This window comes from Maniola hyperantus, chromosome 12, assembly GCF_902806685.2.
Source record: "Maniola hyperantus chromosome 12, iAphHyp1.2, whole genome shotgun sequence".
NCBI classification, from domain to species: Eukaryota; Metazoa; Arthropoda; class Insecta; order Lepidoptera; family Nymphalidae; genus Maniola; species Maniola hyperantus.
Window position 1 is genome coordinate 5,391,123 of NC_048547.1, and position 26,739 is coordinate 5,417,861.

Genomic DNA, 26,739 nt, shown 5'->3' on the forward strand with positions numbered 1-26,739 from the left:
TGAGCGAAACGTCGCAACACCATTCGATTAAGTATTAGTAATCAGTACCCTTATTATAAATGCGAAAGTGTGTTTGTTTGTTGGTTTATTGGTTTGTTGGTTTGTCTTACAATCACGTCGCAACGGTGCAACGGATTGACGTAATTTTTTGCATGGGTATAGGATAAAGACCTGGAGAGTGACATAGCTAGTTATAATATAATTGATACTAACTTAATAAGGTCTCATTGGAACCCTTTGGGTACAGAACCTTAAAAGAAAAACTGTACGGTTAACGCACAACATAACAAAGATCGCTTTAACAAAATATCATTGCGTAAAAGTTATTCATATTAAGTAGCTGAGAAATCATTCATAATAGAACTTGTAATAATATTATTCTTGCCGAAAACGACATAATATTTCCCTGAGCTTTTATATACAGAGCAATAACGTATCCGTTTTGGGGGCAAATTCGATCCTGCCGCGGCAGCGAAGCGCGAATCGAGTACGAAAGAGAGCGGGCCATTCACGCGTACCAGATTGACAACCGAAAATACCCGGTGAAATAGGAACCTTTGCTGAAATATTCTGACAAAATTATTAACCCAATACTTCACAGAGTTCAACTAGTACTAAAAAAGTAGCTTTTACTTTGTTGCTACATCATCATCATCATCATCATCATCATCATCATCATCATCATCATCATCATCATCATCATCATCATCATCATCATCATCATCATCATCATCATGATCAACCCATCGCCGGCTCACTACCAGAGCACAGGTCTCCTCTCAGAGTGAGAAGGGTTTTGGCCATAGTCTACCACGCTGGCCATGTGCGGATTGGTAGACTTCACACACCTTTGAGAACATTATGGAGAACTCTTAGGCATGCAGGTTTCCTCACGATGTTTTCCTTCACCGTTAAAGCAAGTGATATTTAATTACTTAAAACGCACATAACTCATAAAAGTTAGAGGTGCGTGCCCGGGATCGAACTTCCCGGGAGGTTCGATCCGACACTATCACAGCTCACTAGCTTGTTGCTACATAAAAGGGTATTTTATTTTTTGCATTTCATTACCTAATGTTTACCGTTCGTGTTCAGTTACAATGAATATACGCCTACTTACATTTTCGCCGATAAATAATTAAATAGGTAATTTTTGTCAAATCAAACTATAAGATTTGTATAAAATATTTGATTAAAATGTACGATTTATTTTATGATAATTAATTACTATACCTTAAATAAATGAGTTTTGAAGTATTTCCTCTGAAATGAATTAATTTTTGCTTAACGAATATTTCAAAGAATTAGATTACTTACGATTAAGTACTGAAATGAAATCTCACAACAGCAATTAAATGAAACGAAGTAATTGTAGGGGATTTAATTAAGATTTACATTTTACAGAATTGAAATTACTTTTCGAGATTATTTTATCAAACTTTTGCTGTAGAGTCGAAAAGAATTTAAACAGGTTTTCTGTAAAATCAATAAACTTTCAACATTGTTGAATTGCTACGATAAAATATAAGAAATACAAAACATTTTGTATTTTTCGATTCCAATATAACTTTATTTGTGAATTGATGTTTGTGAATATTAATTAATATCACTCGCTCAATTCGTGTCAAAGAATATTCATCTTTATTTTAATATCAATAATAATTAAATTTTAAGTCATGCAAATTTTTCCATCGAAAAGGCCCGCCCTGCATTTTCTGATAATAGCTCAAATCAATACACAGCCACCGTCGGCCCGCTAAGTTATTTAAAATGCAGTCGACACAAATCATCCGAGTGAAAATGCAATATTCGCCTTGCCCATGCGGAAACATGGTTATTTTCAATCACGTTTTTCATCACAGAAATCCTTTCAATTCAGGTATTTTCAAAACAACGTTTTAAAGATTTCATTTTTTGATCCGCAATATTTCGCGCTTGCAACAACCACCTACATCATAAGCACACTCTATTTTTTAAATATTTTGTACATATTTATATTATATTTCAGTGAAAAACTTTCATCCCTTTTGAGAACCAATACACACTTTTGTCTTTGACTTAAGTTAGTCATCAATGCCCTTGCCTATAATGCTAATAGCCTCAGGCTTGGAACAAAGAATTTATATGAACTTTGATCAGGGGCTTCTGCCGTTAAGCGAATGTATGGCTTCGGTAGAGAGAAGGTAATAAATTACACTATTGCATTTCTAGCCTCAATGAATATCCGAGTATTTTTCTGTCTGAAAATTTGTTAAATATAGAAATATCTTACCATACGAGCGAACAAGGCTTATCGCGAACGAATTTTAAAATGAAGATACGATAAGATTATAATTGTTTAAGATCCATCATCATTATTATCAAATCAGCCCATTCGCTTGGCTATAACTACTGAGCACGGGTCTCCTCTCAGAATGAGAATAGTTTAGGCCATAGTCCACCATACTGGGCAAGTTTTGATTGACGCACTTCACACATTTTTGAGAACACTATAGAGAACTCTTAAGTACATAATATGCAGGTTTCCTCACGAAGCAAGCGATATGTAATTGCTCACAACGCACATAAGTATTAACTCCGAAAAGTTAAGGTACCATCCATGCCCGCAATTTTGAACCCCAGATCCCCAAATGGAAGCTGAAGTCTTAGTTTTCAGTTAAGATTAGCTATTAATGAACTAGGCTGGATCGGTACTAATATTATTTGCTCTAACTTCTATCAAACCTAATTATAGTAGGTACGTATTACAATTGTAGGTACTTATGTTTCAAATAATGAACAGAGTGTCTGTTATCCTGTAGGTAATCTTAATAACCTTGGCACAAGGAAAGTGAGTTCAAGAAATTTGTTTTGTTTAGACTTTCGTATGCTGTCACGCTAAACTTTTAACAAGCTCCACTCAGCCCCTCAGTCGCGAAGTCAGAATAGCATTGTGATACCTTGTTGGTTGGAAACAATGTTAATTCTGTAATTCTGGTACAATTTCAAACCTTATTTTTTTTTGCTAGTGGTCTGTTGAAAACATACGCTACCCCGGCTTCCCTCGGATGGAATTTCTCAAAATGCTATTTTAGTGTGTCTGCGTCATACGTTTTTCTTATTCCATTACTTACTTATCTGAAAGTATCTTACTGAAAGATAAACAACAAAGTGATCCTATAAGGGTTCCTTTTTGCTTTTGAGGTACGGAACCCTAAAAATGGCTTTATTCCTTGTCTACATTATAAAGGAAACCTCTATGCAAAATTTCAGCTTTTCTAGGCCAAAAGGTTTGGGGCTGGGCGTTGAAAAGTAATTCAGAGAGTGATTCAGGACTTCTTATTATAATATACTAGCGACACGCCCCGGTTTCGCACAGATGCAATGCAGATGCTAATGTGGTGTCCGTATGGTTATCATGTTATGTATCGAAATAATAAGACATCATTTTCGATAAAAGTCCTCAGTCGGTTTGATTTCTCCCGACACCCGTCATATTTCAACAAAATTATATAACCCACTATTAGAATGAAAACCACTTTGATATACTTTAGAAGGCTTTTATTCACTGTTCACATAGGAATTATTATTTATATCAACACAAGAGCAAATCGAACCAGTTGTATATGCATCCGACTATTCGTAAGTACTTGTAAAAGGTTATTCGAATAAAAAAGATTTTTATTTATTTATTTATTTACACACCACTTTCTACGCGCCATTTTAGAGTGACGTTTCCCATAGATCCGCTACTCCGCAGAGCACACCACAGATAATAATATAATCACCTAGTTCTTATCCGTCTAACACTACATATAAACCTTACTCTTGAATCACTCTATCTATTGATGAAAGCCGATAATATCGTTGCTTAGTTTAAAAGATGCAAGCGTTTATAGATACAGACAGCGGGAAGCTACTTTATTTTATACTTACTAGTTTAGCTAGTTATGTATTTGTATTGTTGACATTCTAACACCATAATATTATAAATTTATTCGTTTATATTCATGCTTTATCATTAAAAAGCAAAGCTGCAGTAGAGAGGCACGGAAACGAAGCCAGCTTTTGCTACGATTTACAGAGAGCCGGATTTATATAATTATAAGCTTTCGCTTGAGGGTTTTCCTTACCTACAATATAAAGGTTTCTTGGAATACAATAATTATAATATATATGACCCTTTCGTATTATGTAGTTAGGTATCTAAAGGAAATTAATATGAGATTCATAATATTGGTATCTTTTCAATTTACCTAGAACTACGTACTAATTTATCCTATTAAATATAATATAGGTAGAAAAAATTCTTTGAGTTTCGTAATCATAATGTTATAATATGAAATCAGAATATAATATGGTTGGGCAAGATTAAATTATTCAGACTGGGATCCAGTTGAATTTCGTCGCTTGAACAATGGTTATTTTCTTTCATCAACTGAAGCAGCTGATTTTGGTCCACAAAGTATTGAGTATTTCATAGATACCATAGATAAACTTAGGCTTCTCTAGTTAGATAGGATATAGCTCTATAAGCTCAGGCGATTAAATCCTCCTACGACCAGCATCTAAACATGTTAAGGAAAAGGTGACTGACTGATCTATCAGCACACAGTTCAAACTACTGGACGGATCGAGCTGAAATTTGGCATGCAGATAGCTATTATGACGTAGGCATCCTCTAAGAAAGGATTTTTGAAAATTCAGCCCCTAAGGGGGTGAAATAGGGGTTTGAAATTTGTGCGCGGACGAAGTCGAGCATACTAGTTACACATAATAATATTATAACCAGTCGTCGTAATCGCCATCTACCGACTCTACTGCTGGATATAGTTGTATTGTAGTAACTTCCACAATGCACACGCCGCGGTCTCACGCCTCGTCTTGGATCCACTGCTACTCGCTTGATGTTGTCTGTATGCCTAGTAGGAGGTCTGCTAACGCTGTGTATGTCAGTGTGAGGTCACCATTCTAGCACCTTGGGACAAACATCATGGAACATCTATGGGCAAAGCCGTGCTGCCAAGCGAATTAGCGCGATGCCGTGTAGAAACCAAAGGGGCATGGATTTAATAAAAACTGCCATACACCTTCTAGTCAGCCCACTTCTATCGTAGACTGCATCATCACTTACCACCAGTTGAGATTGCAGTCTAGGGCTAACTTGTATCTGGATTTTAAAAAAAATCGGTTCTTTGAACTTTGTGCCCTATCCAGGTCACTTCAGCTTCGTAACCCAGTGGGCTATGCCAATTACTTTGGTCCTTCTACGAAATGGTTAGTAAAATAGGAGTGTGTAGGTACTACACTCCATTGTTACGTATTATAATATGTCCGCAAAATATATCTCCTTGAATAAATACAAGTATTATTTCCTATGCGGTAAGCGGTTATATTGAAATCAATGCAACAAGGATATAATAGCAAAACCGCGGAATATTGAAATCCAATATAAATGTTTCTCTTGTGCCCACAATATGTGGCCACTTCCCCTTTGCAAACTAAATAAAGGTCTGGACAGAGACAAAACGTGACGGCAACAGTACAGAAAAATAATCACTACCCATATTATAAATGCGAAAGTGTGTTTTTGTTGGTTTTTTGGTGTTTCCTTCAATCACGTCGCAATGGAGCAACGGATTGACGTGATCTTTTGTATGGGCATAGCTGTTGAAGATCTGGAGAGTGACATAGGCTACTTTTTATTCCGAAAAATCAAAGAGTTCCCACGGGATTGTTAAAACTTAATTCCACGCGAACGAAGTAGTAGTAGGTATCATCTACTTTTAAATATATATCAAAATTATGGGAACCGACAGGATTAGAACCCAATGCCTCCCCTAGGTATCGCGCCCGGAGCGCCTTCGACTACTGTGCCACGGGTCACTTACTGCCCAGTGCCGAATTTCTAATGGATTTTTTATTCACTATTCAAGCGAAAAACAGTGATAGCCTAGTGGTTAGAACGTCCGCCTTCTAATCGGAGGTCGGGGGTTCGATCCCGGGCACGCACCTCTAACTTTTCGGAATTATGTGCGTTTTAATTAATTAAATATCACTTGCTTTAACGGTGAAGGAAAACATCATGAGGAAACCTGCATGCCTGAGAGTTCTCCATAATGTTCTCAAAGGTGTGTGAAGACTGAAGTCTACCAATCCGCACATGGCCAGCGTGGTAGACTATGGCCAAAACCCTTCTCACTCTGAGAGGAGACCCGCACTCTGTAGTGAGCCGGTGATGGGTTGATCATGATGATGATTCAAGCGACTGTTAATATGCTGTTAGTGCCTAATCCGGAAGGTACCCAAATCAGGTAAAAAATACTATTATATAAATTATGATAAGTATTAGGTAGAGCAAAATTTTACACTGATCGCGTATAAGAATTCTAATCAGACGCAAAAAAAATAAATTGGAAACCCAGATGTTTAGACTAAAGAAAGTTAGCGCATCATTTTTGGGCAGTGTTGTCCGTTATTATAATAAAATTCCGTCCGAAGTTCAAAGTTTACCATAAAGAAGGTTTAAAGGGTAGGTACATCAAAAAAAGCCTTTGTAAGAAAGACTACTACACTTTATACGATTATATATCGGATAAGGACGCTTGGACAGCGCCTCTATCACAATGAAGTAATGTTACTTATCAATATTTATATTGATTTTTATTGTGATTTTTTAACCATTTTTTATTATTTTAGCAAACCTTAAAACAGTAAAATTAATTTATTTTAGATATGTTTTGTTATGTTTTTTGTCAATGATTTAACGTTCAAAAAGTATACTATAAATGTACTTGGGTACTTTGAATAAAATATTTGATTCTAATTCTGATTCTGATAATAAGACTGGGTGAACAGTGATTTCTATTGCCAGAGCGTCTAGCTTCTCCTCTGTAAGAGACGCTAGACTCTCTAGCTAACTCTCCATATCGTCTGAAGCAGATAAGCTCGAAACGTGCGTCGAGTGTGTTTTGGGATTTGTGTGATGCTGAGTAGTGGTGGTGCATATTGCTTGCTTGGCAGCTGGCTTAGCCCACATGTTTAGCAATGGGAGGGCGGGCGGTGCATATCGCAAGCAATTTATACCATACAGATTAAGCTGTAATAAGATACAGCAAATTAAGCTTTTGGTTCCTTGTACAATTTGTTTAAGCGGCAGCGCTGCTGCGTGCAGCGTGGTTCGGAATCATACCTTTATTATTTTTGAAGTTAGAAAACTGACCGACCCGACGACTGGGTAGACAGACAAGTGCAAACTCTTCCAAGTAGACTTGGAGACCTCGCTCAGTGAATAGCGGTTCCCTGTAAACTAAGACCGTCTGAGAAGTTCATAGCTATAATATCGGCGAAGGAGAAACTTTTGCAAGAAAACTGGAAAAGGTATTCGTTTGATTTCTATTCAAGAATTGACTAATATTAGTGAGTATTTATTATTTACTAGCTGATGGCCGCGACTTCATCCGCGTAGATTTAGGTTTTTGAAAATCCCGTGGGAACTGTTTAATTTTCGGGGATAAAAAGTAGCCTATTTCCTGGTCCTTAGCTATACCCATGCAAAAAATCACGTCGATATGTTGCTCTATTGTGATGTGATTGGAGGACAAACCATGCACAAACCAACAAACCAACAAACAAATAAAAAATACACTTTCGCATTTATAATAGGGATAATGATCTACGAGATAATATGACGAAATGATGTCCGCGACTTTCTCTGCGTGGATAAAGGTTTTTTTTATCACGTGGGAACTGTTTGATTTCTAGGATGAAAAATATCTTATATACGTCTCCAGGATGCAAGCTATCCCTGTACCAAATATCTCTCCTCTCAGAATGAAAGGCGGTTGTCCAACTCCAAAGTCTATCACACTAGCCAAGTGCGTATAGAGAAACTTCACACACCGTTGAGAACATTATACAGAACTCTCCGGTTCTCCTTCACCGTTAAACCGAGCGATTCTTAATTAGGTACTTAAAACGCACGTAGGTAACTCCGAAAAGTTAGAGGTCCCGGGATGGAACCCCGTACCCAGTAGGTACAGTACGCGACCGAAAGTAATGTACATTTGCCTTTAGAATGACATTTTGGCTTTGTAGAGCGTAGTCTGTCACTCATACCTATATGACGTTTTGCCAGTCTATACAAATCTGCTATCTCCTTCTAAAGGTCGATGTGCATTACTTTCAGCCGTGTACTGTACTTTGTATTAAAACTTCTAGGAGATCAGTCACACACGTTGAATCGTGCGTCGATGCCTTCACGCGTTGTGTCTTTTAAGCCTAAAGTAAAGGTCGAGTCGATTATATTACAGAAAAGGTTGAACCTGTGCATTATTGTGTGAAAATAAAGCCATTCCACCGAGGTTTCAAAAAGGGTCATCTATTTGGGTCGTGAAGTTAAGCGAGAAATTAGAAACAGCCAGTGCTGAATACAGGGTTTTTAATTTTGAAAGCATTAGCAAGTACACAAAATGTTTCAATTGGTGGCGCTATTTTAGAATTTAATATCAAGTTTTGCCATTTTTTATACATCGTTTATTTTTTATTAGTGTTTAATTTGACAATTTATGTAGCTCGACGTACCTACTATTATTTAATTCTTATGACTTAATAATTTTATTGTTAATATTATGCAGCACCATGGAGATTATTTTGTTTTTAAGCCGGTCGAATAAATCTTTCTCATTGCGAATCTAACTAGCACTGAGTCGGTTATTTTTCTCGGAACAATAACCAATCATCTATAAAAGAAAGCTAATATTTTTTATTTACAATTGTTTTTTTTGCACTGAGAATTAATTATTATTATTCTGTCTGCGATTTGCCGTGTGACTAAATTTCGAGCGCTAGTGATTTCAATTTTCAATCAATGTTTGATAAGTAGGTACCTAGTTTAGTTTATTTAGTTGTGGTTTTGGTAAACAAACTATTAAATTTTTATTTAACTCAAACCTCTCCAAGGTAAAAAGGCCTTTAGAGAGGCCAGACGCTCAGTTGATAGTACTCAATGTTTGCTCAGTCTAAAGTTTTGATACTGACAAGTGACAACATATCACGCTCTTGTGAAGTGAAAGAAAACATCGTCGTGACACATAATCCGGCATAATATCACTGAGAAATTCTACGGTAGGTAGGTATATGTATCGCGCCAACGACGCATTGAAGTAGCAGAGTGTTTCTACGCTCCAAGGCTGATGATGCTTATTTGGTAGTTCATTTGTTCCTTTTACAATGTTCCCTGTAAAAAAGAATAATAGGTAGGTACTAACATTAGACCGGTCAATTTTGTTTAGAAATTGGGTATAACCGAATTAGCCCTGGTACTTTATAATCTTCCGATTAGATTAATACCTAATTATTCTTTCACCTAGCCTAGGTTAAGACGTCTGCCTCCTAATCGGAGGTCGGGGGTTCGATCCCGGGCACGCAGCTCTAACTTTTCGGATTTATGTGCGTTTTAGTGGTTTGAAGGAATTAAAATATTTCACTTGCTTTGCCTCACTGTGGTGGTCTCGATGAGGGTTTATATTTAATTTAATTTATTTTAGTTTTAATTTGATATCCTTTTATTACTTTTAATTTAGGTTTAGGTTTATTTAGTAAAATTGTCTATTATTTTTAAGATATTCATAACTTAGCATAAAAAATAGGACATTTATAAAATATGTAATTTACTTAATATCAAAGATCTTTTTAATTTACTTTTTATAATTACATAGAAAACTAAACCAGCAATATTTTTGTAACTTCCTCCTTAGGAAGTAAAAATATGACATTAGTCACCTGAACCTGTTATTATTTATAAGAAACGGTCTCGGCCCTAACGGAGGCAAGTCTGTAAACCTGTCTAGGTCCTACTGGTTAGCGGTTAGGTCGTTCACACTATCCTCTTCCTAAGCTGCCCTTACAGTTAGCCATCCAAGTACAGTTCGACAAAAAAATGGTCAGTTAAGTACAGAAAACAGGAAATCTCAGCTACTTTTTATTTATTTATTAAAAAGTAGAACCACATACCTTTTCTTCAGATTTTTATTTGTTACTCTACTATCAATATTAAGATATTATAGGCAGGTACCTACTTTATTTTTATAAATTCCTTATACTTAGTGTTTTACCTACACTTCAAGGAGCCGTAACTTAGTGGTCAGAGCGTCGGGTGCGATCCTAAGAGACGCGGGTTCGATTCCTGCCGATCCGCAATTTTGATATGTACCTATTTAAAATTATTTATAGGTACTTGTCTTTATTACAGTTTACATATACGGCCCACTTGCACTTACACTGATAAATTACGACTTTTACGAGTAGTTAAATGTTTTAATGCTGTCACTTTACGCTTAGTATAAAACTTTACGTCTCACCAACGTTGCTAGAATTCGAGAGTCGAAACAGAATAACGTCAAAGTAAAATGGACCTAAAGAGCCTGAATTCAAGTTAAAAATTCAATGCCACTGATTTTAATTTCGCAAAGTCTCCGTTTGGAGCGCTGGCTGTAGATTGGTAGACATTACAATACATTATAGATATTTTATAGGCACAAACTATTTTTTTAAAACGCATAAATTGGGAAACAAATAGCAGACCTTAAGTTGGGAAGGTTCAGGCAAATTGGGCGTACAATAATTACGTTAAATGTGTAGTAAAGTAGGGCCCTAAGCCGAAGCCAATCACTAATTACGTTGGGTCTTTCAAATAACGACTCTTACGAGTAGAACCCCGTATTAACGCCACTTGACCGGCAACCGCCAAGATTCTTCAAGTTACTCCAAACACAGGCCATCGATCGGTATAAAATTCATCGCATTTGAAAATTTATGCTCTGAAAAGCAATAAAAGCGTTTTTATAACATACTTCAAACTTGATGAGATGAAAAGTTCGACTTTATGGTAGAGTGGTTTTACAAAGCGAAACGTTATCAAAATTCTCTTTGTAGGTTTATTTTGGTGTACACCTAATAACCTGCTAAATAAATGAAATATATTTTGAGTACATAAACACATTTTAAATTAACACTGTAGCACGTCACAACCCGTAATCCGTAGAAAACCTGATATTTTCAAGTAAATTAAATTTAAAACACAAAACTTGGGAATCATTACTTACATAATTTTGTTGTGGTGTGTAACTATACCGAGGCCTACCTAATGAATCTACCCTACCTCATATACTGATCTACCTAAAGAATACGCTTCCTATTTCATATCTTTTAGTGGCACGCGTATCATCTAACAGTAGAAACCTTTTAACATGTTGTGAACGCAATAACCCAAGGACGTTTAGAGTATCAGAAATAGTGAGTTCATCAGACCTAACGGACCTTACGGGGTATGAGCAGGGGAAGTGGGCATTCACGTATTGAATGCTCAAATGACTGTAGGTGTTCGGGCTTTGAAGGTATGTATTCACGCATAGAAACTAACACATTATTTTGGAACGTGCGTTCGTGTATAGGAGTTGTCTGGTCGATCATTCAGTTGTTCGCGTATTGAATACCAAATGTCTACCGTGTTCGGGTATAGAATTTAAACCATTGGGGTTTAAGATGTGGGTTCAGCAATTGAGACGTATTAAAAGAAGTGTAATAATATTAGTACCCATACTCAACGTGTGTAAACCTAAATGTAAGCTCTTCCTCCTACTGTAGGAAGAAGAAGCCCTGTGTAATGGCACCATTCACTCCAGTTCGTGTAAAAGGGGTTAGGAGTGAATGATGGTTGAAAGCTCCGCCGCGCCTTCAACGGTGAGCTTCTGCCTTCCCTTGGTATCCTATCACATTAAGAACATAAAATACCAACGAACACGAGCTCCCCCCCACTACGCGTCATCATTCAAGGGATAGCGCAATGTATGCAAGCATACTGTTAGGAGAGGTGCGTTCCTCTCATGAGATAGCACGGCGCATGCAAGCATACTTTATAGTGGCGTGTTCCACTGTAAATGGTTTGTGTAGTGTGGTGTGGTGTAGGTATATCGATCTCTTAGAGATCTAAAGGATGAGTGGCTTACTCTACGATACCGCCGAAGCAAGCTATAAACGCAGGCCTAACCTCAATCCTTTGTGTGTGAATGAGTGTAATGATCTTAGAGATCTCAAGGATGAGCGGCTTGCACTACGATACCGCCGAAGCAAGTTATAATCGCAGGCCTGACCTCAATCCATTGTGTGAAGGTATGTTGCATTTTATTATTTTTACTTGTAAGTGATAAAGTAGTCCATGCTAGAAATCACTCTAGCAAAAGATTCACAAGCACTGGGGCGCTAGGCTCTCCTTTAGGCAGGATGCACAAACACCAGAGCGCTATGGTCGTCTCTCGCATAGGTGTCTTCAAACGCTAATGCTGGGTTTTTGTATTTTACTTGTAAGTGATAAAGTACTCACGCTAGAAATCACTCTCTAGCAAAAGATTCACAAGCACTGGGGCGCTAGGCTCTCCTTTAGGCAGGATGCACAAACACCAGAGTGCTATGGTCCTCTTTCGCTTAAGTGCTCTCGAACGCTAAAGTTGCTTATGTATTATTTATAAATATCCATCAGGAGAATGCAACGCTCCAAGCAATATTAGGGTAACATAGAGATCAACAGACCTATCTGGTGTCTCTAGTCAATTCAATTCAATGTTTAGACACATGCGTAGCCCAATAGGTAAGGAACGTGTCCCTTTACACACATACCCTTGTAATTTAGCACTCAGAGTGCTCGGTCTCAAGTGATAAGTCATCACTTATTTGTGTACGCTAGAAATCACTATAGTAAAGATTCACAAGCACTGGGCGCTAGGCTCTCCTTTAGGTAGGATGCACAAACACCAGAGTGCTATGTTCCTCTCTCGCTAAAGTGCTCTCGAACGCTAAAGTTGCTTTATGTATTATTTATAAATAGCCATCAGAAGAATGCAACGCTCCAAGCAATATTAGGGTAACATAGAGATCAACAGACCTATCTGGTGTCTCTAGTCAATTCAATTCAATGTTCAGACACATGCGTAGCCCAATAGGTAAGGAACGTGTCCCTTTACACACATACCCTTGTAATTTAGCACTCAGAGTGCTCGGTCTCAAGTGATAAGTCATCACTTATTTGTGTACGCTAAAAATCACTATAGTAAAAGATTCACAAGCACTGGGCGCTAGGCTCTCCTTTAGGTAGGATGCACAAACACCAGAGTGCTATGTTCCTCTCTCGCTAAAGTGCTCTCGAACGCTAAAGTTGCTTTATGTATTATGCGTGTATTCACTAACCACCATAAGGCGGTTAAGTATTCCAACGAATGTCAGAGTACAAACAGAACAGCAGTATTACCTGCCCTCTGTGATCGGTAGTTATTAAAGTATGCTAGAATCAGCTCAGCAAAGGATTCACAAAGCGCCAAGTGGCGCCATTAATGGCACTAGGGTTCTCCTTCGCATAATCATCTTCCAACGCACTCCAACGTATACCAGCAAATAGATCGAAAGTAAACACAGAGTACAACTCCGTCTGCCAGCTCAAGCAAGGATTTACCGAGTATCCTAAAGGACGCGCGGTTCACCTCGCCTAAGCAGCCACATTACCAGATCAATCATGAATCGCTTTTAGACTTTAGAAGTATCGCCCCTATAACATAAGAAAAGTATCCTTGTACTTAAAGTGGTCCCATTCTCAAATTTTCTTACTTGAGTATAAATCTTATGTGTCGTCCAGCACATAAGTTTAATTAGATAGATTATATTATCTATTTTTATAACGTCGGTTGAGTTATTACTCAATCCACAATCCGGACGTTATTACGTAACCATTTGCGAGCACACACACCGTTCCGACCGATGGGGTCGAAGCGATGCCGCACGCGCTTTCCAACGAAATATTGATATTTGGATAATATTTATAATTGCACCATCTATTTAAACTGGCTTGTAAGTAATAAGAGCTATGCTCTCAAGTTATAATATTCCAAACTTGGTTTACAATAGAGCCATGCTCCCATGTTTCCACCTACCATAGTGGTGTTCTAATAGACAGCACGTACGATCATGTGCATGCCTGCCCGCTCTTGCGTTCATTTTATAGCACCCTGCTTTGAGACTTTGTATTTACATAAGTGTATAACCTCTGGCTATGCCAGTAAATCCCTGTATTTTACCCCTTTTTTCCACTTAGTGGTAGCATTCAATGTATGGCGCAGCGGACCCAACACGCGCAACACTGATTCGGCATTAGGACATTGACCGCTTGGTCGTTCCTTTCTTCCAATTATTCTCCTTTAGTGAAACAGCGATAGACATAGTGCAAGGTGTCACCGACAAGCACGTCTACCGTCTTAGACAACCTCACCTCCATATCATTCAACTAGTTGCACCTTAGGGAAAAAATAGCGATAGACATAGTGCAAAGTGCCACCGACAAGCACGTCTACCGTCTTAGACAACCTCACCTCCATATCATTCAACTATTTTATAATTCCACAGACCTGTTTAAATGAAGACTATGTCTTCCTCCATAAGAGCACTTAATGCAAGCACCCATTTCCACAAATATTTCCACCACACGAGCGCTAGGCTGCACGCACCTTAGTGCGCGCATGTCCCGCCTCGCCTCTACTCATTATAGTTTCACAGACCTGTTTAATTGAAGACTATGTCTTCCTCCATAAGAGCACTTAATGCAGGCACCCATTTCCACAAATATTTCCACCACACGAGCGCTAGACTGCACGCACCTTAGTGCGCGCATGTCCCGCCTCGCCTCTACTCATTATAGGTGTCTACCACTATGGTCCTCGTCAGCGTGTTAGAGTCTACGAACGTTAAGTGCTCGCACTTCCATTACACTCACACACAAGAAGCCATATGGTCGACCACCAGTTAATTGCTCAGCCCTCGCGGACCACCCCTTGCAATGATAAGGGAATTTGTTCTTTCACATAAGTGTTCGAACTGTGGCCCAACGCAGTAGAGAAAACTAATGTCAAGTGTTTGATTTTGATTCTAACTCCCGCGACCGTCTGGTCCGCAGGCTCCAACCGACTAGAGACAGTTTTCCTCGATAGACTACATTGACTGGCGGCCGTATGAAAACCTAAATAAAAACCGAATTTCTCATGCACCGACTAGACTGACTGACTTACATTGATAAAAAAAAATTATATACATAATTTTTTTTTTTTTTTTTTTATTTTTTTTTTTTTTTTTTTTTTAAATTTTTTTTTTTTTTTTTTTTTTTTTTTTTTTTTTTTTTTTTTTTTTTTTTTTTTTTTTTTTTTTTTTTTTTTTTTTTTTTTTTTTAAGGTCCCTATGTTGTATGTAGGCTATGTTCGTTACAGGTGTTTACAAAATCAAACATATTTATAAATTTCCTTAGAATAACAACTCGATAAATTGGTAAATTTAAAAAAAAAAGTAAATTTCATATTGTTATTATCCATAACATCCATATTCCATTATATTGTTATCAAATGCAAAAGAATGTCTATCTGTCAGCTGTTTGTCTGCTGGCTTTTCATGGACCATCCGTTTGACCGTTTTTGACGAACTTTACTTGCTTGCGCTTGCGTGCGTGATTCATCTATTTAATAATATTATGTAGGCTATTATTAAGTCGTTGCATGTACCTACTTAATTAACAATGGAGTGCAACTTCTGTACGTAGTACTACTATAATTATAATCTTTGATAAAAGTAAATTAAACTATATAGTTTTACTATATATTATTATTATTTATAGTACGAGTATATTTATGACAGAAAGTACCTACTCCACCTGAATTTTATAAAATATAAAACAAGATTTTCGTACTGAAAAGATATGAATTCAGAATTATTTTTAATTAATTAAACATTATGCTATATTTTTTGTAATTAAAACTCGGCTCTCTCGTGGCATAGTTTGCGTGCACTTAATTATACATCCCAATAAGAGAAACCAAAAGATAAAAAATTAAAGAAATAATTAATCTGATCTCTAATTCTAATTCGACTTGCTTGTGCTCTCGGTTTTACTTGTGTGAACTTTTTCACATAAGTAAGTGGTGTGGATGGCAAAGCTTGGCTCAGATTTCAACTGTACCAATTTTGTTTATTAAGGTTGGAGCAGTATTTAAATCTCAATGACTGAATACTTCTGATTCTAGTTTTCTCGGGCACGCGGATATAGATAGAGATGGCTCATCTAATTCTAAATGATCTGCTAACTTTGACTAACGGCAACTTTATATTGAGATGTATGTACCTATGTTGCACGAGGACTGCGTAAATCTCTACAAGAGGTCTATATCACAGAATAAGGATATAATGTTATATACAGAGGTTCGACTAAGTCGCCTAGACAAACAGACAATCGTGCGGTAAGAGCGGGACTAAGGAGCGACCCGAACTCGCTGATGGTCTTCGTAGTCATTATTTACCACGAGATCAAAGGTGTCGGACTACTGTTTCTCTCTTTATACTGTCTCTGTGTGGTCTCTGTCCAGATACACACTGTATGAAATGACAACAGTATGTTTTCGAACGACTATCATCTGTTTCGATCGATGCAGCATGATTTTTATTTCTAAACTTATGAAGAAGTCCAAAAATGAATGGCTGATTAGAGAGCCTCAAGCTTTCTTTCACTGTGTAGAATTTAATTGCTGCCAGAAAAGTGGAAGAAGGTTGTAGCTGCCAAAGGCGCATATTTTTGTTAAAATCATTACAGTTTTAATCATAGAAATAATCATTAAAAACATTAAAAACAGCGACTTCTAATGCAACTGTAATAATATGCAGGTTGCAAAGTTGCAAACGCATCAAATTAGAAGAAAGGTGATGCAAAATTTTATAGGTTAGATTAAGAAATATTATCACACCAATAGCATGTAAGATTTCGTTATGATTACTGTTAGTCCATAAGTTTAGTCGATCATAAGACTTCACTCAATGAACACGTCTGCACCGAGCTGTCTCCATCAATTTAAACCACCAACAAATAACTTTATATTTCACAACCACCCAATAATAATATGTGTAGTGATGGGTAGTGATATGCTGTCGGTACTATGCGTCATGCAGTATAAAAACTGAGGTATTAAGTCGCGTTGCGGCTTTCAATTCACAGTAGAACATGCCGGGTTTCACCGGACTAGCTGCACCAGTTACGCTACTCAAACCGGTACTAAAGGTTCTTTAGGATTTGAACACACTGTCAATGGTAATATTATGTTTAAGAAAAGCTATCATTATTGTTAATCAATAAAATATTAGGTACTATAAAAAAATGTGATTAATATTTCCTGGATTAATCACTTTACCTTAAAAAGAGCCAACTCCTGATGACATAATGTGCCCGAAAAATCCTTCCTTTGTAAGGACAAAGGCTGCATTTTTCGAGCATCTACAAAGATACCTAGAGGTGATCCTAAAAGGCAAGGTATCAGGTTAAAAGCACCTGGTAGATAGAGGAGAAAATTGATTAAAGTTGTAACGGATTGTGACCCGGCATACCTTTAAATAAAGAAGCATCACTAACAAGACCACATCGCTTATCACTGCGCCAGGGAGATCGTCGAAAAAGATGAAAGCGCACCAGTGTAGCGCACCTGAGCTATTGGGGTTTGAATTATTTTGAGCAGTAGGTACCTAGTAGCAGAATTGGTAATAGAATAGGATCAGTTAGGCCGCAGGCGTCAGTTAATTTGACAACCACTAATTAAAGTTTAACCAGAATAATTATAACATACTCCAAAATAATTAATAATTTCGCATACAAAAGTTCATCATGACATGAACATGACTTTACAGCCGAAGGACATAGCTAACTGTTAAGAGTAACAAGGCAAAAAGTGCTTCAAAGACATCAAAGATTCTTTATCAGGAAGGCAAGTATTTAAGTAACTGTGTAGTGTTGCATATGGTGCTCATCTCAAAACATAGACCGACGCAATCGTTGTATGGAACGGAACAGAACTTACCGAAAAAGTCAATTCTGCTGGTAAAATGAAATGATCAATTAATTTAAGCGAAAAATGTATCGATATGTACGTGCGTGAATACGGTATTTTACAACTAGTCAAATCAGTGACTTCTTATCAAACGCCAAAACGCGCGCTTAGTATGCGAGATTCCGAGATTCTATGAAATACTAGAATGTGACGTCACATCATAATGACGTACTTTTTTAGTTTAATCGATAATTTAAAATGTTATTACACTTAAAAGTAACAAAAGACGTAGATTTTATTTATTTTGGAAGATCCTCTAAGTATTTAATAATCACTGAGAAATAATTTATTTTTGATATAATCAAAAAATTGTGTGTTGAATACATAAAAAATTAAACAATCGGGTTGTTTAATTTTTTATGTATTCAACACACAATTTTTCTATCAATATACAGAATGTAAATAATTGGTAACCTCAAACGGTAGATAATGTGTGTCTTAAAGCTCGCGATTACATATTCTGCAGGTTAAGCCATCACATTGTTACTTAAAAGCAAAAAAGACTGACTTGCAAAAAACATCACCGAAAGCTATAAGAATGCCAAGTGCCAACCAATGAAGTGTCCCTTTGATCTAGAGCTCCAGACATTTTGGTAGCACTTAAGTAAACCTACAAGCGAGTGACAGCGAATTTGAAGATGGTAATTCTTGGCGCTTAATAATTTGATCCTCAAATTATAGCCTGACCAAAAATATAAAAAAACTAGATGATGCCCGCGACTTCGTCCGCTTGAATTTAGGTTTTTAAAAATCCTGTGGGAACTCTTCAATTTTCCGGGATAAAAAGTAGCCTATGTCCTTCCCCAGAAACAGAAGCCGATGAAAACAGATAATCCATTCGAGGGCAGTTTGCCAGGACCACGATCTTCAGCAATGAAGGAACGACCAGAGAGAAAGAGATGTCCTTCCCCGGGATGCAAGCTATCTCTGTACCAAATTTCGTAAAAATCGGTTGAACGATTGAGCCGTGAAAAGCTAGCAGACAGACAGACAGACACACTTTCGCATTTATAATATTAAGTATGGATTTGCTCTGGAGGCGCTACTAGTAGTTATATGGTCTATGGTCACTAAGTATTTATGGTCTTGTATAAATTAGTTCAACGGGTTTTCCGCAATATGGCGAGGTATTTTACTTTTCTGGTTAAGCTTTAAGTATAGTTAGCACAGCACAGTAATATAGTTACTTCTTTCTGTAAGTAGGGACCTAATATTTAATGGAAGTTATCTATCTATTTAAATATCTATAGAATGAAAAAATCTTTACGAAATAATTCAGAGTACAAAGTCAGACATTAGTGAAATATGTAGATCAATGACGCCGTCAAACAGACGTATCCCAACCTATCCCTGCATTTGTAAAGCAAGGCATGCAGTTAGCACCTAGAAATAAATTAGACCGACGCGACGCGACGAGCACTAATAAGTCTGTAACATTTCAGTTTATTTCAGAACACTCGGGCGTTTCTCTATAAATAAGATAAATATTAATAAACTGCTTTAAACAGCGAATCGTATGCTGGAGAACATGCACTAACAGTTTATCATACGAGTAGGTAGGTATGTATATGTATCTATTAAAAGCCGTGATAGCCTAGTAGTTAAGACATCCTCCTCCTACACGGGAGGTTGGAGGTTCGATCCAGGGCACCTCTAACTTTTCAAGTTTTCGGAGTTATGTGCGTTGTATGCAATTAAATATCACTTGCTTTAACGGTGAAGGAAAACATCGTGAGGAAACCTGCATGCCTAAGAGTTCTCCATAATGTTGTCAAAAATATGTGAGGTCTGCCAATCCGCAGTTGGCCAGCGTGGTGAACTATGCCCTAAACCTTTCTTATTCTAACATTAGATCTGTTCTCAGTAGTGGGCCGGCGATGAGTTGACCATGACAATTCAATGACCTATCTAATAGGCATCTAGATGCAAAAAGTAGGTGCATACCTACCTGTACAATTACATCTCATGAAGCCCTTTTCCTTTTATATAATATTTAGAAGATATTTAGATTTTACTTTTTCTTTTAGGATTTTTGAAAATTCAACCCCTAAGGGCGTGAAATAGTGGTTTGAAATTTGTGTAGTCCACGAGGACGAGGTCGCGGAAATAAGCTAGTCGGGTTATAAAAAGATCGCTAGTTAAATTCAAAGACAAAAATTCAACTGTCCTCTTGTTCTCCTTACATCTACGGCATCTCTCTGATCAAACTGAAATTTCGTCTACATCTCGTATAAATTATGTAATAAAACTGAATTGAAAAAATATAGGTACAATACTCGTAAATTCAATCGACGAATTTTACCTAAAAGTCACGGTCCCTATTGACGTTGAATAAAATATAATTTTGGCACGTCATGACGTATAAAATATGGACAGAATGAAGTAGTATTCGCAGTTACCGGGAGATCCAGGTCGGTAACAATAACTCGCATAATCCCTATAGGGGGATATGTCTCCATTTTTGCGCTCCCTGGTGTATATAATTTAAGCCATAAAGACCGTGGAAGAGAAAGTTTGTAACGCACTAAGTGTATTTTCAGGAAAAGTTTTCAACTGAAGCGAACGGTTAATGTATGCCTGCAGTTATTTTACATCTTTAAGAGGCGAATTTGCGTGATGAGGCTTTCTATTTAAGATTTTAAGAGTTCCATATCTCCAGAGAAAAAAAGAACCTATATACGATTACTTAGTTGTATGTCTGTCGTGTCTGTCAAGACCCGTCAAAACTTCCTTCCTTCCAACTTCTCAGTACAGAGATAATTTGGCATCTTGGAGACGGACCTATCTACCTACGTTAAGTTTTATTCCGAAAAATAAAAAGTTCCTACTAGATAATTAAAAACCTGGGCGAAGCCGCGTGCATCACCTAGTTTTTATATCTAAGGTAGGTACTTAACTTATACCTAACATTTACCTACCTATATATTATAGTATGTGACAGGTCGAGATGGCTGTTGGGGTGGGGACGCCCCGCACACCCGCATAGCCCCCGCGCTAACCCGGGGGGATAGCGCGGGTGTGCGGGGCGTCCCCCCGCCTCATACCCCGATTGCCATTTCGACTTGTAGCTAAGTATCTAATAAAAAATCGGAGTTCAATTTCAAAGAACAGAAAAGTTTAGAGTGCGCCACAAAGCACTTAATAAATAATTATGGACATTGAAATGGAAACCTTATCAATTGAGTGATGATTTACAGGGCGTATATTTTTTAATTAAGTGAAAACTTAATAATAACAATACTTCATTCTCAAAAGAATTTAATTAATCTTAAGAACAGACAAACGTCTAAAAAAATGAAACGAAAGTTCATTTCTATAACTTTTTTTAAATTGAAAAAGCCTTTGAATTGGGTAAATACAAAACATAATTCAAGCGTAAAACTTTGCTTTCCTTCTGTTGGACTCTCTTTTTAAATTTTTCCTTCGCACGAGGAAAAGTCTTCTCATTTATAAATCTGTTCTACTATAAATCTGTAAGAAGGTCGCATCCGTACATTGAATTGCCGTTTTCGAAAGAAGTTTTAACGGAAGTAGGTAATCCTTTTGTTTTAAATCTATTGTCTGTTTGTTAAGAGGTTTATTAAAGAAATATTGGCACTCCATACAGCAGCCTGAGCACAATAAGTGCGACAACGAATGTGAATATCTTTTTCGTGACTTTAGCAAACGAACGCTTTGACGATGAAAAGCTACGAGAAGTTTATAGTCGTACTGAGTGTTTACTTTACATGTATTGTTATACAATACAAGTAAATCGATAGAGCTTAAGAACAACTTCTACTCCTAATTTCAAATTTATACCGCGATTTGAATAAATTAAATAATGATGCAGTTCTCATAAGTAGATACATTACTATATTGCAAGCAAATGCGTATCCCTCCCTACCTCTGATAGAATATCTATACTTATACATATATGAAAGGAAAAGCTGACTGACTGACTATAATGTATCAAAGCACATATCAAACTAATAGAAAGGCATGCAGATAGCTCTTATGGCGTAGAAATACGCTAAGAAAGGGTTTTTGAAAATTCAACCCCTAAGGAGTAAAATACGGGTTAGAAATTTGTGTAGTCCACGCGGACCAAGTCGCGGACATCATCTGGTAATAAAATACGTGGTACCTATTTTGTAAAATTAAGAATAATAAGGAATAATAGAGTTTTCTCTAATTTTGTTCTATTCCGTTATGGTTCATTTCATAATAATATACTGTAGGAAGTCGTAAGTACAAAAAAATTCAGCAACATAAATAACATTTCGCTTGGTTGCTTTCTCGGAATGGGAGAGTTTTTACTCCAAGAATAAATGAGTTTCGGCGCGTAAATTGTTATGGGCACAGTTTTACTTTACTTATTTGTTTTATTGATATTAAGTAAGCATTTATTTTTCTTTTCATATCGAATCAATTATCAATTTTATTGGCAAGCTATTATTGGCACAGTTTTACTTTCTTATTGCTTTATTGATATTTAGTTGGCCATTAAGTTCTTTTAATCACGAATTACTTTATTTTATTAATTTACTTGATCATAATTTAAAATATTTTCAGAGAACTGCCTACATTCTTATTTTATATTTACCTACTTTAATTATTCTCAGGAATACATTAAAACTCTAAATTTCTTCTTAGGTAACTTAGAACATAATAATCAAACTTTTTGTGGATAATTCAGTCAGGTATCTATGGCATTTTGTTTATCAGACGAATGAATAATAACAAAGCCAGTTTCAAGATTGAAATAATATCTCCCTCGTTAGAAATAAAAATAGAAATAGAAAGATTTTTCATTCCAATAAACTTTTAGAAGAACTTTTGAACGGCTGAGAATATTGAGAAAATTGTCCTCTGCACACAAATACAATTTCCACCCCGTGTATTGATGCATGGCTGGCGCAATTATGATGGGATCGTGTCACTCAGCCGATGTGAAGCGGGCGATTAAGGGAATTGGTTTTATGTCAGATCAAGAATTTCAACGTCATTTCTGATGCTCTGTGTTCGATAGCCTCGCTTCTAGTAAATTACAGAGCCGCACTATTTGATGACACATTTGGTAAATAAGAAAAGAAAATTTGACACATAAATTTGCCTTTTCCGAAATAATTTAATATGCTTTCGAGTCATGATATACTTAACCTTAAAAATAGGACAAAGAATCTTGAAAAATATGAAAAACACCACACTTAGTTCCAAAGATTTCATATGATTATAGTAATATAATGATTTGACTTTTTAATGTTACCTATTAACCACTTAAGCAAAATTTATTTATTAGAGCTAGACATTCTTCAAACTGTTGTTGATTCGATTTATAATTTTTTTAAATTTAATAAACTTCATCAAGCTAATTTCAATACTACACTAAGTAATCCCTACTCTAATTTTCAAACGTCCATTCTACAAACGTAAAAGCAAATTGTACGACAGTTTTAATACAAAAATAACATTTCATAACTACACTATGCACGTTTTCACAAAAAGCGGATATTAGAATGCGGACAAAGACGAGATCTTACCTACTAAAAGATGCAAATGAGCTCAGGATCTCGAAACTGCCGCCTTTGACTTGGGTCACTGCACTGCTCCAACAATATGAATCCTCTTTTTCACTCACAAAAGTTGAGACGATAGTCACAGCTGAGTCTTATGTATTATTTATCAACGGAAACTTTAAATTAATACGAGAAATTATGAAGCAAAATAGATTTAAAATAGAGGTGGAGAGAAGGGAAAACTAGTTTTTGATGTATTGGTGATGTATTTATTCTCTAAAACCGACGCGCCAGGGACGCGGTTCGCTCAAATCGGTGCCGGTAGAATTCGGAGAGATCGCACGTCACGGACAGGAGAGATTCGGACATACGACCGAGGAGACCGAGTCGACGTGAGTGACGCCGAGCCAGAGCCTCCCGCCCGCCTAACGTCGCCCGCTCCCGTGAGCAAAAAGGATGCAGCGAGCTAGCCCCTAGTCTCGCGAATATCGCCGCTCTGATCTTCTCGCCAGAGTCTCAAGTACTCTTCACTGTTGGCAACGCGCGTTCGGAGAGGGAGGGTTCTCTGCTGATCATTTCCACAACAGCGTATAAACGTAAACCAATGCTTCACAAATCCCAACGTAATTTCATCAATGTAAGGTAGAGTTTAACTCGCAGCTAGTGAGATGAACACCTGACGTTCGGCGTCATATCGCAAAACATATGCCCCGGTTGGCTAGGTGTAGCAAATACCATAACGAATACTTTGGCTGAACACGCGGCATATTATGCAACGTTACGGTCGTGTATTGTGCAGTTTAAAATTTTCTTCTCCTTCGAGTAAGCTTTTAAAGCATGCGAGGCGCTTTCACTATGAAACGACGTACCTATGCGCTATTCTTATTTTTTGAAAAAGATTAAAAAATCTCATGAATGGCTGCAGTTCCATGTAACAAATATGCTCCTGCTTATAATGCTTAAGCATTACTTTCATAAGTGTACACTGTACATTCTTTATGAAAGAAGAGTAGTAGTCGTATCAAAAATGCATAAGTACTTAAAGAGATTTTTAAAGATAGGACTGTAATAAAATGGTATAAAAGAGTATTGATGGTAAGTCCGAATTCAAGGCTAGTTGTTTCAGACTTGCTTGCAGGTCTCCTATTTCCTTTTATTTGGGCAAGACGTGTAGTGTCGTCCGCATGTCAGGCATTACACATCTATCGTACTCCTATATGATACGTATACATCGATGTACGTATACCTTTATCTCAGCCCTCCAGAGTGATCCACATCATGTATTCGGAGTAAATATTGAAAAAGAGCGGTGAGCGGACACCCTTGTCAAATGTCAGCTTCAGTTTTAAATCTTACAGATTCCAGTTTGTCAACCGGTAGGTAAAACACGGACAATCTTTGTACGAAATTTACATTAGATCAGCGTGAACGGATGTTATAGGCCACTAGCTGAAGCCCACGACTTCAGCGGCGTAGATTTAGGTTTTTAAAAATCCCGTGGGAGCTTTTTGATTTTCCGGAATAAAAAGTAGCCTATGTCACTCTCCAGATCTTTAACTATGCCCATGCAAAAAATCACGTGATCGATTCATTGCTCCGTTGCAACGTGATTGAAGGACAAATCAACAAACCAATAAACCAACAAACAAACACACTTTCGCATTAATAATAATGGGTACATATAACACTAAAGTAACATATTACCTATCTATCATTTAATATCATTGGTTGATGTTGTTTTAATGAAAAAAATAGGTTGGAATAAAGTTCAGGAGTAAAATGTTTCGGCGCTACCTGTTTACAGATACGCTCTGCCGGCAGCTTCCGCCCGATGCACGCTGAAATGTTTCACGGAGAGTACTACCGAGTACCAACTACCAACAGCATGGCAGGTGATTTGTTTACAGGCGCTACTCATGTACTATTCACCCGCTCGATTTTATTGCTCCGAATATTTACCGCGAACAAAAAACATTACATCGACAGGTTCCTTAGTTGCTTCGCTGGAAAGATATAAGTAGTGTTTCAAGTTAATGCAGAAGTGGCGAATAATATCTTCTTCTTCTAAATATATAAAAGGAAAAGGTGACTGACTGACTGACTGACTGACTGACTGACTGACTGAATGACTGACTGACTGACTGATCTATCAACGCACAGCTCAAACTACTGGACGGATCGGGCTGAAATTTGGCATGCAGATAGCTATTATGACGTAGGCATCCGCTAAGAAAGGATTTTTGATAATTCAACTCCTAAGGGGGTGAAATAGGGTTTTGAAATTTTGTAGTCCACGCGGACGAAGTCGCGAGCATAAGCTAGTATTAAATATTTCAATATAAGTACTCGTAGAAGTGCACAAGCCTCGCCTCTTGTAAGTATATTATATCCTGGGATAATCGTAAAATTAGCTCTTTGCGGAAGTCCCAGGATGACTGCGAAGCCTAGCTGTTTCGATATCGTCTGATTCCTGGAATGAAAACAACTTAAACAGGACGAATCTATAAGGGTTCCGTTTTTTGCCATTCGGCTACGGAACCCTAAAAAGGAGATCTTAAAATTTTCCAATATAAATAAAAAGGCAATTGCATACTTTTACCCCTTAATAATGTATTTTTATTGAATTTGAATTATCAACTACCCAAATAGTTTACTCAGATTCCTGTTAACTCTGATCGTTTTAGATTAACCCCTAAGTTGATAACGTGAAACTACACTCATACCCTACAGTCAAAGCCTTTGTCGTCAGTTTACGTATTGCGCCGCATTCCTAGATACATCTCGAATGTCAATAAACATATTATTAGAATTTCAGGAATCGAGTAACTAGATATAGGTAGTGTGAAAGTCAAAAGTAAAATAGGTATTTAAAATAGGTAAAATTTACACTTTTTGATAGTCAGTTGTTGGAATTGTGATGATAAAGTGGTGATAATTAATTACTACGAGGGTTCCAACAACCAGGTCTGAGAAGAGTCCACAACAAACTCAGCCGGGTATTCTTTTTATTATCACGACTTAAAAATCACTTAAACTTATTAGAACTATCGAAGTTGTTAGGCAACTCATTTCCAACTAGCTTTCTTATTATTCCTATTATTATTATTTTACATTGTAATAAGATTTTTCAATAAATTTACGTTTTTTGAAAAATATATCTCCAATTTATTTATTTATTTTAACATCTTTATTGCTTAATACTATGACAAAGAGTAAAATACAGGAAAGGCTTAAAAACAAAGGGCGACCTCATCTCTACACTCTACAGTGATCTCTTCCAGTCAACCCATACTTAAGAGCTTATAATA

The 26,739-nt window shown here is 37.0% G+C and overlaps 1 protein-coding gene across 8 annotated transcripts in view; it reads right to left on the reverse strand.

The window, feature by feature from the left end:
• Positions 1-23,901, reverse strand: part of mub (poly(rC)-binding protein mub) — a 221,409-nt gene extending 197,508 nt beyond the window's left edge. For 2 of the 8 annotated variants that reach the window (XM_069502223.1, XM_069502222.1), the window contains exon 1: positions 23,456-23,901. The gene's annotated coding sequence lies outside the window, so the exon portion shown is untranslated. The remainder of the gene's footprint in view (positions 1-23,455) is intronic. The other 6 variants (XM_069502227.1, XM_069502228.1, XM_069502229.1 and 3 more) reach the window with 6 other exon arrangements.
• Positions 23,902-26,739: the final 2,838 nt, after the last annotated feature.